Genomic DNA, 11,326 nt, shown 5'->3' with positions numbered 1-11,326 from the left:
GAAATCTGTTTGGATCAGATGGGGTCCAGCATGTTTGGTGTGGACTTGGCCAGGATAACCATGGCGACTGCATCAAACCTAGAGGTGGGAGTGTGCTGATATGAGATGGTTAGAGGTGGCACTATGAATACAGGTCTGCACCCAAGAAGGAAATAACAGTCAAAGGAGCTGCCACATGGAAAAGACAGTGAGTATGCTGATGACAGAGACACAGGAGAGGAATGGTGGGCTGTGAGCAGCAGTCAGTGCACACTGCAGTCTGCTCTGTACTGAGAGGATTCCTGCTGATTGATAACAAGAATCAGTTTGTGTCTTTCAGTAAAAGTAAAATATTGCTTGAATAAATGTTTCCAAGAAACAATTGTTCGAAATTCAAATCAGATTGTTTCATAGGTTTTCTCCTGTTGCCTGTGAATTTATTTAACCTATTCCTTTTCTCAATAAACTGCCTCAAACACAGTCAGCCTAAGAGCCTTCGCCACCTTAAAGTTTTAATGGTGGCTTGTGTAAACACATTTGCAGCTTATGAAAAAATGCCTTGAGTCATCTTTCCCCGTCACGTTCCCGCTGAGTGCACCTGGGGGAGGAGGGGGGAACGCAGAGGCTAGGCCGCCGAAAAAGCGAGCGCGAGGGGAGGGATTTCACCCTCACAGACCGTACGGCGATTCTCCAAACGCCGCTGCGCACATTGGAGGGAGTACGCGCGCGCTTCCCCCCGGCACCAACGCAAAGCCGCAGCGCGCTGACGATGTTGTGAATGAGGGGATGGAGTGACGTCAGCGGCCGAATGTCAACAATGTAGCGACTGAGAGTAGGCGTTTCAGTCGAGTGTAACAAACAGCGGAGACGGAGCGGCACGCCGCGCGGGATCACCACGCACACATACACACGCGCGCGCGCGCGCGCACACACTTACACAACAGACCGTAGAATCGTGGACGTTGTGTGTGTATGTGTGTGTTTCTTTTTTTTTTTTTTTGGAGTGAGAAAGAGCCGAGTTACAGCGACGGGGAGAAGAAGTGAGCTGTCTGCAGCGGGAGGCTCTGAGGAAACGACAAAGCGAGCCATCATGTGAGAGAACTTACGTGGGAAACGGACAAAAGGGCTGGAATACGAGCAGAAGAGAAAGTAAAAGGTGAGCCCTGCACGTTTGTTGGCGTCTTCTCTCCTTCTCAGAGCGAGACCTCCCTCGTTTGTCAGGCTCTCTACGTGTTGTTGATGCTCATAACCGAGTTCAAACTTGTCTTAAGTGGCGCAGCGGTGGGCTCGAGCCGGGAGAGAGTCCCTGCCGTGAGGACTGTGGATGGAAAAAAAGTCACTTGTAGCAAAAACAGAAAAACCGCACGCATGAATCTCGAAAGCTTGGCGGTGGTGCGAATATCGGAGGGTGTAATGTGCTGGGGTGTGAACGCGGGTTCAGGAGTGAAACACAACTCTACCACATCCTGTTATGCTTTGAGTCAATGCGCCGTGTGCGCTCCCTTTTCTCTGTTTGTGCAAAGTAGAGGCGTTGGTGATCCCAGAGGAGGGTCAGGCACGCCGCGGCTGCTCACGGAGAATACTCCATTTGAGAAAGAAGCTGTCACTTGTAGCGTCATTAAACGCCTCCCTGACTTACTGCATGTAGCCTACATTCACCCAGTTAATATCATCATCATCATCATTATTATTATTATTATTGTTGTTATTGTTGTTGTTATTGTTATTATTGTTGTTGTTGTTGTTGTTGTTAGTATTGTTATTGCGGTTATTAGCATTTCACTGTGAATTTTGCTTTTCTGTCGACTGTAATGATTGCTAATCATTAATCTACATTAATCTCCATTAAAAACATCATCACAGTATTTTGCTGTGTAAGGACGAGCTTTATTTGCTCCGACAGCCAATGGAATCATCTCAGAGTCCCGACGGTGCCGTTGAAGAACCCGTATTTTCATCGTCATTGTAGTCGAACCCCTATCTGTTGAAAAGACTAGGAGGATGGATGCTGCATTCGTGGCTCGGTCAGTGCCCGTCACTGTTATTTGTGCAAGACTCAGTGATGTTAGAGGTGAATGATGCAGGTCGGTGATGAGGGTCCTGTGTCGATAGAATTATTTAGATATATATATATATATAAAAAAAAACATCATAAAAAAATCCTCATCGTGTCACACGAGCTGTTCCGTCTAAACGCGGTCCCTGTTTTTGGCCAAGTTTACACTGAGAATAAATTGCTTCGCTCACTGTGTCGTGGAGTGAGGGGCATGTGTCCACATGTTTGTCAGCGCAGTCACTGGGGTGGGGGGTGTCTTTGTCTGATGCTCAGGTGTCTGACTGGGGCCTGAAACCGTCAGCCAGCGGAGGGGATGCTGTCATTATCACGGTGATACAGCAGTTTGAGGAGCAGTTCACGGCTCCCACAGCCTCTTTGTTAGAGCTGATGCAGCGCAGCGATGCCGCTGAGAGGATCAACACCCCCTCCCGTCCTCCGTCCTCAGCCGTCTCCCTCACGAGCTGCCCGTTTCTCTAACACGAGAACCTTTTTGGGAAGCCTGTGTCAGTGCTGCAGGATGAGGGGGAGGCCGTGCAGGTGTCGTCCTGTCATGTTAAACGGGGCTGAAATGAAAGCACAGAGCTCGCTGACATCGCTCTGCTTTCACAGCACGTGTACGGCAGCAGCAGCACTCATGCGCAGTGTTGTGCACGGAGCCTTTTGTTCTGTACAGTATAGCCCCCGCTGCCCTTCTTTTTCCATGCATGCAATCCTCTGCTTACTGTGAGGGTAGGAGGAGGGAGGTCCAAAACTGTAAACCCCACAGTGACTCAGAGAGGCTTAAATGCCAATTCACCCAGTCTGTCAGCGTTTTATTTCTCCTGCTCATATCACGGTGTCATCAGTAACATCCACTTATATTCTGACTTATATTCTCACTCTTTCCTTTTGCCCATCAGTGTTAGTTTAAGAGAGGGATTCACTGACTCAGGGCAGCTCATCCTCTGCAGAGCATATCAGCATATCATAATTATCAAAACTCTGAGTCATTTATTCCTGTTTTTTTTTCACATGAAAATACAGTCAGTTTAATATCAGTCATATCTTTCCAATCAGGACCCGCCCCCTCACCAACACACCAGTGCTCTGTTTTTACTCTGTTCTCACTGTGTAGACCTTTTCCTTGTTGTAAGTAAAGAATTTAGCAGTGTGTGGATTTTGTCTTGCTGGGAATGTGTGTCGTGTAAACGTGCACTGATACAGACTCTGATACCTGCATCCAGAGAGCAACCTGTCCCCTCTGTACCAATAAAACACGTCCTCTCTCTGGCCTCTGATGCTGCAGGCAGTGGGTACACATAAGAAGTCAGAGTAGGATTGTCGCACATAGACTGGGTGGTTATTTCAGTCAGGAATTTTTACAAGATAAATATATGCAGTGTCAAAATGTGACAAAAGAACAGTCAAATGAATATTTAGTTCAGTGAAGTGTGTTTCACTCACATACATCAGAATAATCTCTTATAATAACAAAACTGATGTAGCTTTTGTTCATGATTAATTAAAATGATTGATGATTGAATAATTAATTTGTGATATGATCGTATTATGACAACGTGGTTCCACTATCAGTAAATAATATTGAAGTATTGCCCAGTCATTGCATCACATGGTTTTATTACCCCCTACCCATAATGCCCTCCATTATTGTAAAAGCTGCAACTTCAAAGTCACATGAATAACATTGACTGGGATTATTTTTGACCAGACAACAGAAAGAAAGTAAAGAAGCGAGCACAAACTGACAGACTGATTACACCTGCTACTCTATGTAAACAGCGCACTGAATATAATCATTGCTGCATCATATAATAAAATGACCAATAGTCCCATTTTTGGAGGAGCAAAAAAGTCTCGATGGTTTCTGACTAGCTGTATTTTTAATATTTTATTTATTCAGAAACTATTCAATATATTTCCTGTAAATGTGATGATACGAAGGTCAAAGTGCTGTCATAGCCTTGTTCTCACTGCTAGACACATAGTAGTGGTCAGGAAACGATAATTATTTTATTGAAGGGTTCATGACTTCAGTGTCCAGAATGGGAGCTACAACCATATTTAAGGTGTTCATTCACCTCCTTAAAATAAAAACTCTGAGCAAAGCTGGGCACAGCTCTGCACCTGAGTGAGGCTGCTCCGGGGATATTGACATAATGAGACCCTCAGGGTTCCCAGTCACAGCTGAAATCTCACACGGCAACAGGATCCTTCATGTGATCCTGCTCATCCACCCTTCAGGCTTTCCGTTCTGAACTGTAAAGTCCAGGGCTAGGTCCTCCAGGTTTCCACTGAGCCCACAGTAATCTAAGCTTTATAGTACTGAGGTTCCTATCAAGCTGATTAAAAGGCTGGTGACAGGAGAGGCTTTTTGTGTTCAAAAGAAACCAGGGATTTCTGGGTGAATGAAATTGTAGTTTGACTAGAATTTGACAGAGTCATCTCTCTGTGATCATGAATGGAGTCAAACTACAGCAGCCCCGCTGCATTATTTTTTGGTTTTATGAAGCATAGAAAAGAAAAGCAGATTCCCGTCTCGCACAGATCTTTTTTTCCCTCCCTGCATCATTAAAGGATCGTTTGCATCACTGAGGATATTTGAGTAACCCCCACCAGCTCAGCTCAACATCTCAAGTCAGTGCCTTGGCTAGGAAAAAGAAAAAAAACATGTTCCCATAGCTCTCCCACGTCAGCACAAAGGCATGTTTGACTGGGCCGCTGCCAGTGTGAGGCGTTCATGGAACAGCACTGCTGGGAGAAATCTAAGATTCTGTACTTTACACCAAAGGCTATTGTTCCCCCACCCCACCCCCCCTCCTCTATCATGTCATGGCTGCTCATTCCTCTTCTCCCGTCGTTCACGGCAGTGATGTGCACTGGTGTTTTTGCTTGCCATGTGAAATCAGATTGCGTTATCCCGCCAGAGCCAGCTCCCATCAGTCTGTGGTTACAGAGTCAGCCTCTTTGTGTGTTTGCTGCTCAGCACACACAGCTGCCAAGAAGCTATCAAATCTAAAACACCACAGGCAGATTTGTAATTGTCCTGTTTTGGTTTTGATTTGTGTGTGTGTGTGTGTGTGTGTGTGTGATCTAGGCACGTAAATCATCCTGATAGCTGCGTCAAACCTATTTGATGATCTCACAGACTCATACAACTGCCTCAAGCAAAGAGTTTACCCTTCTGAACTCTGAGTGGATACTTTAGTAACCCATCCTGCTCTCACCCATAAGTTTACAATCATGCAAACATATTGAGCTAATGACATGATGTACATATGGTCCTAATGGCTATGGAATTAAAACAGTGGAGGAGAGGAGGAGGGAGGGCAGGAGGTTCAGCAGTTATTCAAGCAGTTAGAGGAATGAGCCGTTTGCACACTGGTGTTCAGTGAATGAACAGATAACATTTATCACTGCGTAATGACCTGTTTGTGTTTGTGTACTGGATTACTACCACTACTACCACCACTGGGAAGGGAGGGGAGAGCACTGCTGAGGTCACCCTCTGAGCTAGAGAGGGCTCAGTGTGGAGCTGCTGCTGCTGCTGGTTTCCTTACATTCAGAGAGCAGGAGGTGCACACAGCTGAACCTGGCTCTGCTGCTGTTCTGACACAGTCAGCTCCTCAGTGAGAAGGAGCTCAGCCCCAGAGACACTGAGCAGTTTGCTTCACTGTGAAGCAGTTTTTTTGGATTTGTGTGTGTGTGTGTGTATATTAGGTAGAGAATTGTAGAATATTAACATTTTATCAGTTGTTGAATATGGAATATCTCTACATAAGACAGAGCTAAATTATTAAAACCAATTTAATGAAGTCATTAATAATAAAATTAATCAAATAGTTAAGATTAATCCCAGAATTACAACGTGTGTAAAAGTCTGAAGTGTGTAAAGGCTCTGAATTCTGAGGCTAATGTCAGTTTTACATCAGAATTTATAGAATTTACAGAAACAAAATGTTGTTCCTCAGGGGCAACATTATTTGTGTCTGCAGCGTTCTTTATATGACTCTGATCCTCCACTGAATTCTGACAATACATTTAGCATTTGACAAAAAACATGTCAGAAATTTAATGACATACTTATTCTAAGAATTCATTTAAATCTAAGATTTATTTATTTTCACTTGTTCTTATTTATATTTTTCTTGGAATACCGACTTCATTCTTGTCAAATTCACAATTAAATTCAAGTTTGAATTCTGACATGATTGTTGGATTTCTGAGATAAATCTTAATGCCCTTAATCAGAATTTAAAATAAGTTTTAAATACAATATTATTATTATTATTATTATTATTATTATTATTATTATTATAAATAATAATAATAAATTTAAATTTAAATTTGATATACATTTTAGAAACGCTTCAAAATAAAATAAAACCCATGACCTGTGTGTAATGGTAATGTCAAACTTTGATATCAGCTTTCTGATTTTTGAAAATTGACTTTAGATTTAGACTTCATTTTGAGCTTGGACTTAACTCTATCTCTTATTCTGAAAAGTGACTTAAATGTAAGATTTCTTTTTATACACTGACTTTAAAAAAAATTGTAATTGTTTAAAACTGAATTTAAATGTAAGTTCAGATTTTCCCTGACATTTGTGACATTCTGAGAATTTTGTCTTAAATCTCAATTCTCTAAATGTTCACAGTATTTTCCAAAATCTGAATTAACTCTATCCAATTTGGGATTTCTTTGTTGACTTTCAGTTCTCTCATTTTTTTTTTTCATGATTTTTCAGGATTCATAAATTAAATTAAGTATTCTCATTTCATTCTCAGAATTAATTTCAGTATTGAAAACATTTATAATCATGGCTCTAACTGTCCTCCATAAGTGACAGTTCTTCTGTTGTCGGTTGGACAGTTCAGTTAGGAAATTGCCACTGGGACACCCATCTTGATAAAAATAGCTCAGAGACTTTAGCATGTGTTACAGTTGTTTCTGAGCATGCTTCTGAACGCATCCACTGTGTGAAACACATGAGATGCACATATTTAAACGAGTCCTTTGATGAAGCTTCTACATGTTGCTTTTGAATTCTTCTTACTCATGTGTGGTCTTTCTTTTATTTTTTCCGAGTGTCACAGAATGTGAATGACATGTGTGCTGTAGTTTTTCTTCTCCCTGAGCCCAGTGGGAAAATAGTGGCCAAAGAGCCACATCGAGTGCTTTTGCTGTGTTCAGATATTCACCTTGGTAACAGTAACAGCACCATTATCACAGCATAGAAATAGGGCAGCTCCTCCATATATTCATGTTGGATTTTCTTAGGGTTGCTGAGGTTATTCATAGTAAACACTGTTGTCTGTGTAGTCCCCAGAGCCCACCCCCCTGCTGCCACCATAGAAACTATATGCATACCATATCAAATTAGAGCAGTAAGGCGGTATAAACAGTGTGTCTCTGTGGTTAGGCCTCCTCTGGTGTTAGTTCCTCCCATCTCTGTCCTCCCAGGGAACACTGAAGCACAGCAGATGTTCCAATTTAAAGTCATGCTCTTGTCAAGTAGTTTCTCTCTGCAGCTGCTGAGTCACAGAAGAAGTGGCTGCTTCTACTGACCAGACTGCTACTTCAGTCTGTCCACATTAAACCTAATCATATATACAGTGTGAGTACTTACATATTTCTTATGTTTAGTTTTTGCCAGAGGCATTATAGTTTTTTGGTTGTCTGTCTGTCTCATTCTTTTTAACGCGATATCTCAGTAACACCTTGAGGAAATTTCTTCAAGTTTAGTGCAAACATTCACTTGGATGAAACTGTATTTAGGAAAGATGGCACTCAGTTTGTATATGCAGCATCAAATAATTTGCAACAGTGATAGAACTATATTAATATTACGCACAATCAATATTTGGCTGCAAGAAAGTGAAAACTAGAAGAGATATACATTTTTAAAAATTGAAGATTTTTCATTTGGGTAAAAGGTTGATTTGATTACTGTAGAACATTCAGCCACAAATGTTTCCATGAATACATGTTACACATTATCTTCAGGGTTTCTTGGATGTTCACAAAATTTATGAAAGAGCCAAACTTCAAAAATATTTAATTTATATTGAGCGTATAATAATTTATTTTGGAGCTTTCAGTCATATCACATTATCCTCAGCAGCAGATAGTTTCCAAGGTCATGATAAAGCTTTAAAACTCAACATTTAAGTCTTTTAAGTCTTTAAGTCTCATTTAAACTTCTGCTGTTCACTCAAAACTGAGCAAACTCCATCTGCATGGTGAAGATCATGTGGGTAATGCGCAAGGCTGTATTTCATAACAGAAATCACATGACATAAGTCGACCTCCAAAACATAAAGAAATGATTAAAAAAATGTAAAAATGTTTTGTTGTATTGAAATTGTATTGAAATGATATAAATGAGGGGATATGCAATGTGTTTCAGATTTATTTCAAACAAGTCGTATATTAGAAAACAACTAAGATGATGAGAAATATCTCAGAAACCAGAACAGATCTCCATCAGATTTCATACAGCATGTGAAAATCTGAGGTATTCTGTTAAATAATAAACATAGAGACACATAAACACAGCAGAAAATATCAGTCCTGAGGGGAGATAATCAAATAATTATCAACCAACTGGATGAAATAAATGTGAATCATTTATAAAGTGTTAAAAATGAATGGGTTTGCACACAGTGAGCAAAGGTGAACAGAGGAGGTGGATTGCATCTTTTTTCCACTGATTTACATAGAACATGCATGGGCTTCTTTTTTCAGTCAGAAAACTTTGCGCTACTTCTACTTATAGCTGAACAATACCTCTGTAAATACAACTGTGTCCAACTTGTTGGTCACAAACTTTTTGTGATTCTAAATATACAGATGTCAGTTTCGACATGCACACCCTTCCCCCTCCCTGTCCCCTGCCCAGGCAGAAGAATGCTGTTCTGTGCTTCTTCGTCTGAAGTCTGAGGTCATATCCTTACATGTGACACTCTTTTGTTCTGTTCCTTGACATTGCAGTATGCACAGCAACAGTGAAGAGCTCAGCAGTGCTGCAATCATCACTGTTTTCTGATTATTACTGTGTGAACATGACAGTCACTGGACAAAGGGAAAAGATTTTTCATTAATGGTTTGTGTTTATACCCAGAACCCAGTCGGACACAGCAGTGAGGACTGACTGTAATGAATCAATGTACATTTAAGGCCATTTGTGAACTGAGCGCAGTGGAGTTTTGTCCTCTAAATACATGCTGCAGTGATACACTGATATTCTGTCCCTTGTCTCTTTGTCTCTTTTCTTCCAAGAATAGGATACTCAAGAGTCCTTGTTTTTCCATAGGACCTGACTGATACATTGGTTGACTAATATTTTCTGCTGATATTGGATTATAATAGATATATTGGTGATGGTGTGTATGTTTGCAGATACACAAACAAAAATTGCAAACTTGTACAAAAGCATTTAAGAAATGACAATGACTGTTTAGTCTCAGGATCTATGTTCTCTCATATTCTGGCTTTTAAGTCCTTAAAGTTCATCTACATCTATACATCTGTTCTGTACTTTCAGAAGTATGAGAAGGGCTCTCTACACAAGCCTTTTTTCATTCAACAAATGAATGTTGTTTAAGAGCAAGTTCTCACTTTTTTATTTCATGTTTTTATTGATTCTTTGGTGGTGCATTATCCTTTATTTGACAGTTTACTGCACAGAGGAGTTCAGGTCAGGAAACTATGGATGCTGTGGTTTTGTGGTTTGCACCTTCACAATCACTCCACCAGAAGTCCAGCTTCTGGGTTTGTAGTCTTGTAAAGTATTTATATGTGTGTGTTGTTTTTTGCACAATTTACCTTCAGCATCAATTTCATCATTCCTCAGCTTCACTGCTGATAATCATTCACTGTTTTTTTCTTGATGAGTCTTAATGAGTTACAGAGACTCTGTGCTCACTGGCTCTAATCTAAACCATTAGCTTCAAGGGGCCAAGTGAAGCCTCTTCCCATTTTGCCAGAGGGCTGGATGTTTCCTGCCAAGGTCATTTTGTCCCCCCCCCCCCCCCACCTCTCTCTCTGTGTGTCCCGCAGGTCGATGGGAAAAAGAAGTGGCGCTCAGTCAAGCATAGTGGAAGGTATTTCAAACAATCAGCGGATTCCTTGCACAGGGAGTGAGGTCATTGTTTTAGCTGGGGTGGGTGGGGGGGTTGACAGTGCCTGTGGCAGAGGTCAGAATTCCTTCCTAGATGGATTTATTTCTTCTGCTTTACACATTACACACACCTTTCAAAAACCAAACACTCCATTGTCGTGTACATGAGGTGTGTTAACGGGAACCCCTGACATCTGCAGCTGATGACGATGATATAAATAGGAAATAATAAGCGCACTGCTCTGAGCTCAGGGTAAACAGTGTCAACTATTGATCATTCAGCACACATGAAGTTGGATCTCGTTTGTTTTGTGAGCCCACATGTTAGAGATGAGAGTGAGAAATGCTTCACGTGTCACTGTAGCTCGTCTTGAACTTGACTTTTACACAAGATCATAAAGTCAGCTGCACGGCATAAATCTTTAGTGACAGTTCACTCAGACTGCAACTAAACATACATCTACACTGAACCCTGTGTGCTATCTGTCCATACAGACTGTGTGTCTCTGAGATTTCTGCACAAACCCCAATACAAGCTGATGTAGGACTGAATCATTTATTGTTTTTATATCAAATTTAGAATATTTTAATCAGAAAAACCACAATTTGATTTACCTCACAGCTGATTTCCTCAGCTACAGATACTTTAATGTTAATAATTCATCTTGATTCTGTGAGTCAGACGAACTCCAAAATGAAACTCTTCTGTTTTGTAGCAAACAGATCTTCTGCTCACCAGTGCTTAACCTTTGGCCAAAGATTTTATTTAAGTAATAAATCAACAGTTGTATCATTCTGCTGTTAGAAAAAGCAGAGCGGAGCCGAATGATCAGGGTGAGTATGACACAGATGCAAATGTCTTCAAGCAGTGACTCCTCTGCATTTCCTGCCTGTTTCTGCTGCCACTGTCAATTAAAAAAATACCAAACAAAAACAAAAAAGAGAAGACAAAAGAAGACTTATAGCAGTGTGTCACTCTGACAGCTGCTGATTTGTAGCTATGATTTTTGTCATGTGAGTGACAAGAGAGTGGTTGATATTTCCCAGCTAAAGTTTGAAGCACATGATATCACTGTTTTAAGCTTCTTATCACCTTAATGGCTTTGAATCCAGACCTCCAGGATTCAGGCTGCAGGAAGTGTTTCTCAGAGAGAGTTATTGGTCAGATA

At 41.0% G+C, this 11,326-nt stretch overlaps 1 protein-coding gene across 1 annotated transcript in view; it reads left to right on the top strand.

The window, feature by feature from the left end:
* Positions 1–775: 775 nt before the first annotated feature.
* The window catches only part of bach2b (BTB and CNC homology 1, basic leucine zipper transcription factor 2b), an 87,855-nt gene continuing 77,304 nt past the window's right edge, over positions 776–11,326 (top strand). Inside the window, 1 exon segment of the mRNA XM_018699653.2 lies at positions 776–1,135. The gene's annotated coding sequence lies outside the window, so the exon portion shown is untranslated.

This window comes from Lates calcarifer, linkage group LG7_1, assembly GCF_001640805.2.
Source record: "Lates calcarifer isolate ASB-BC8 linkage group LG7_1, TLL_Latcal_v3, whole genome shotgun sequence".
In the NCBI taxonomy this organism is placed as follows: Eukaryota; Metazoa; Chordata; class Actinopteri; family Centropomidae; genus Lates; species Lates calcarifer.
This window is presented reverse-complemented; position numbering and strand designations above follow the sequence as displayed.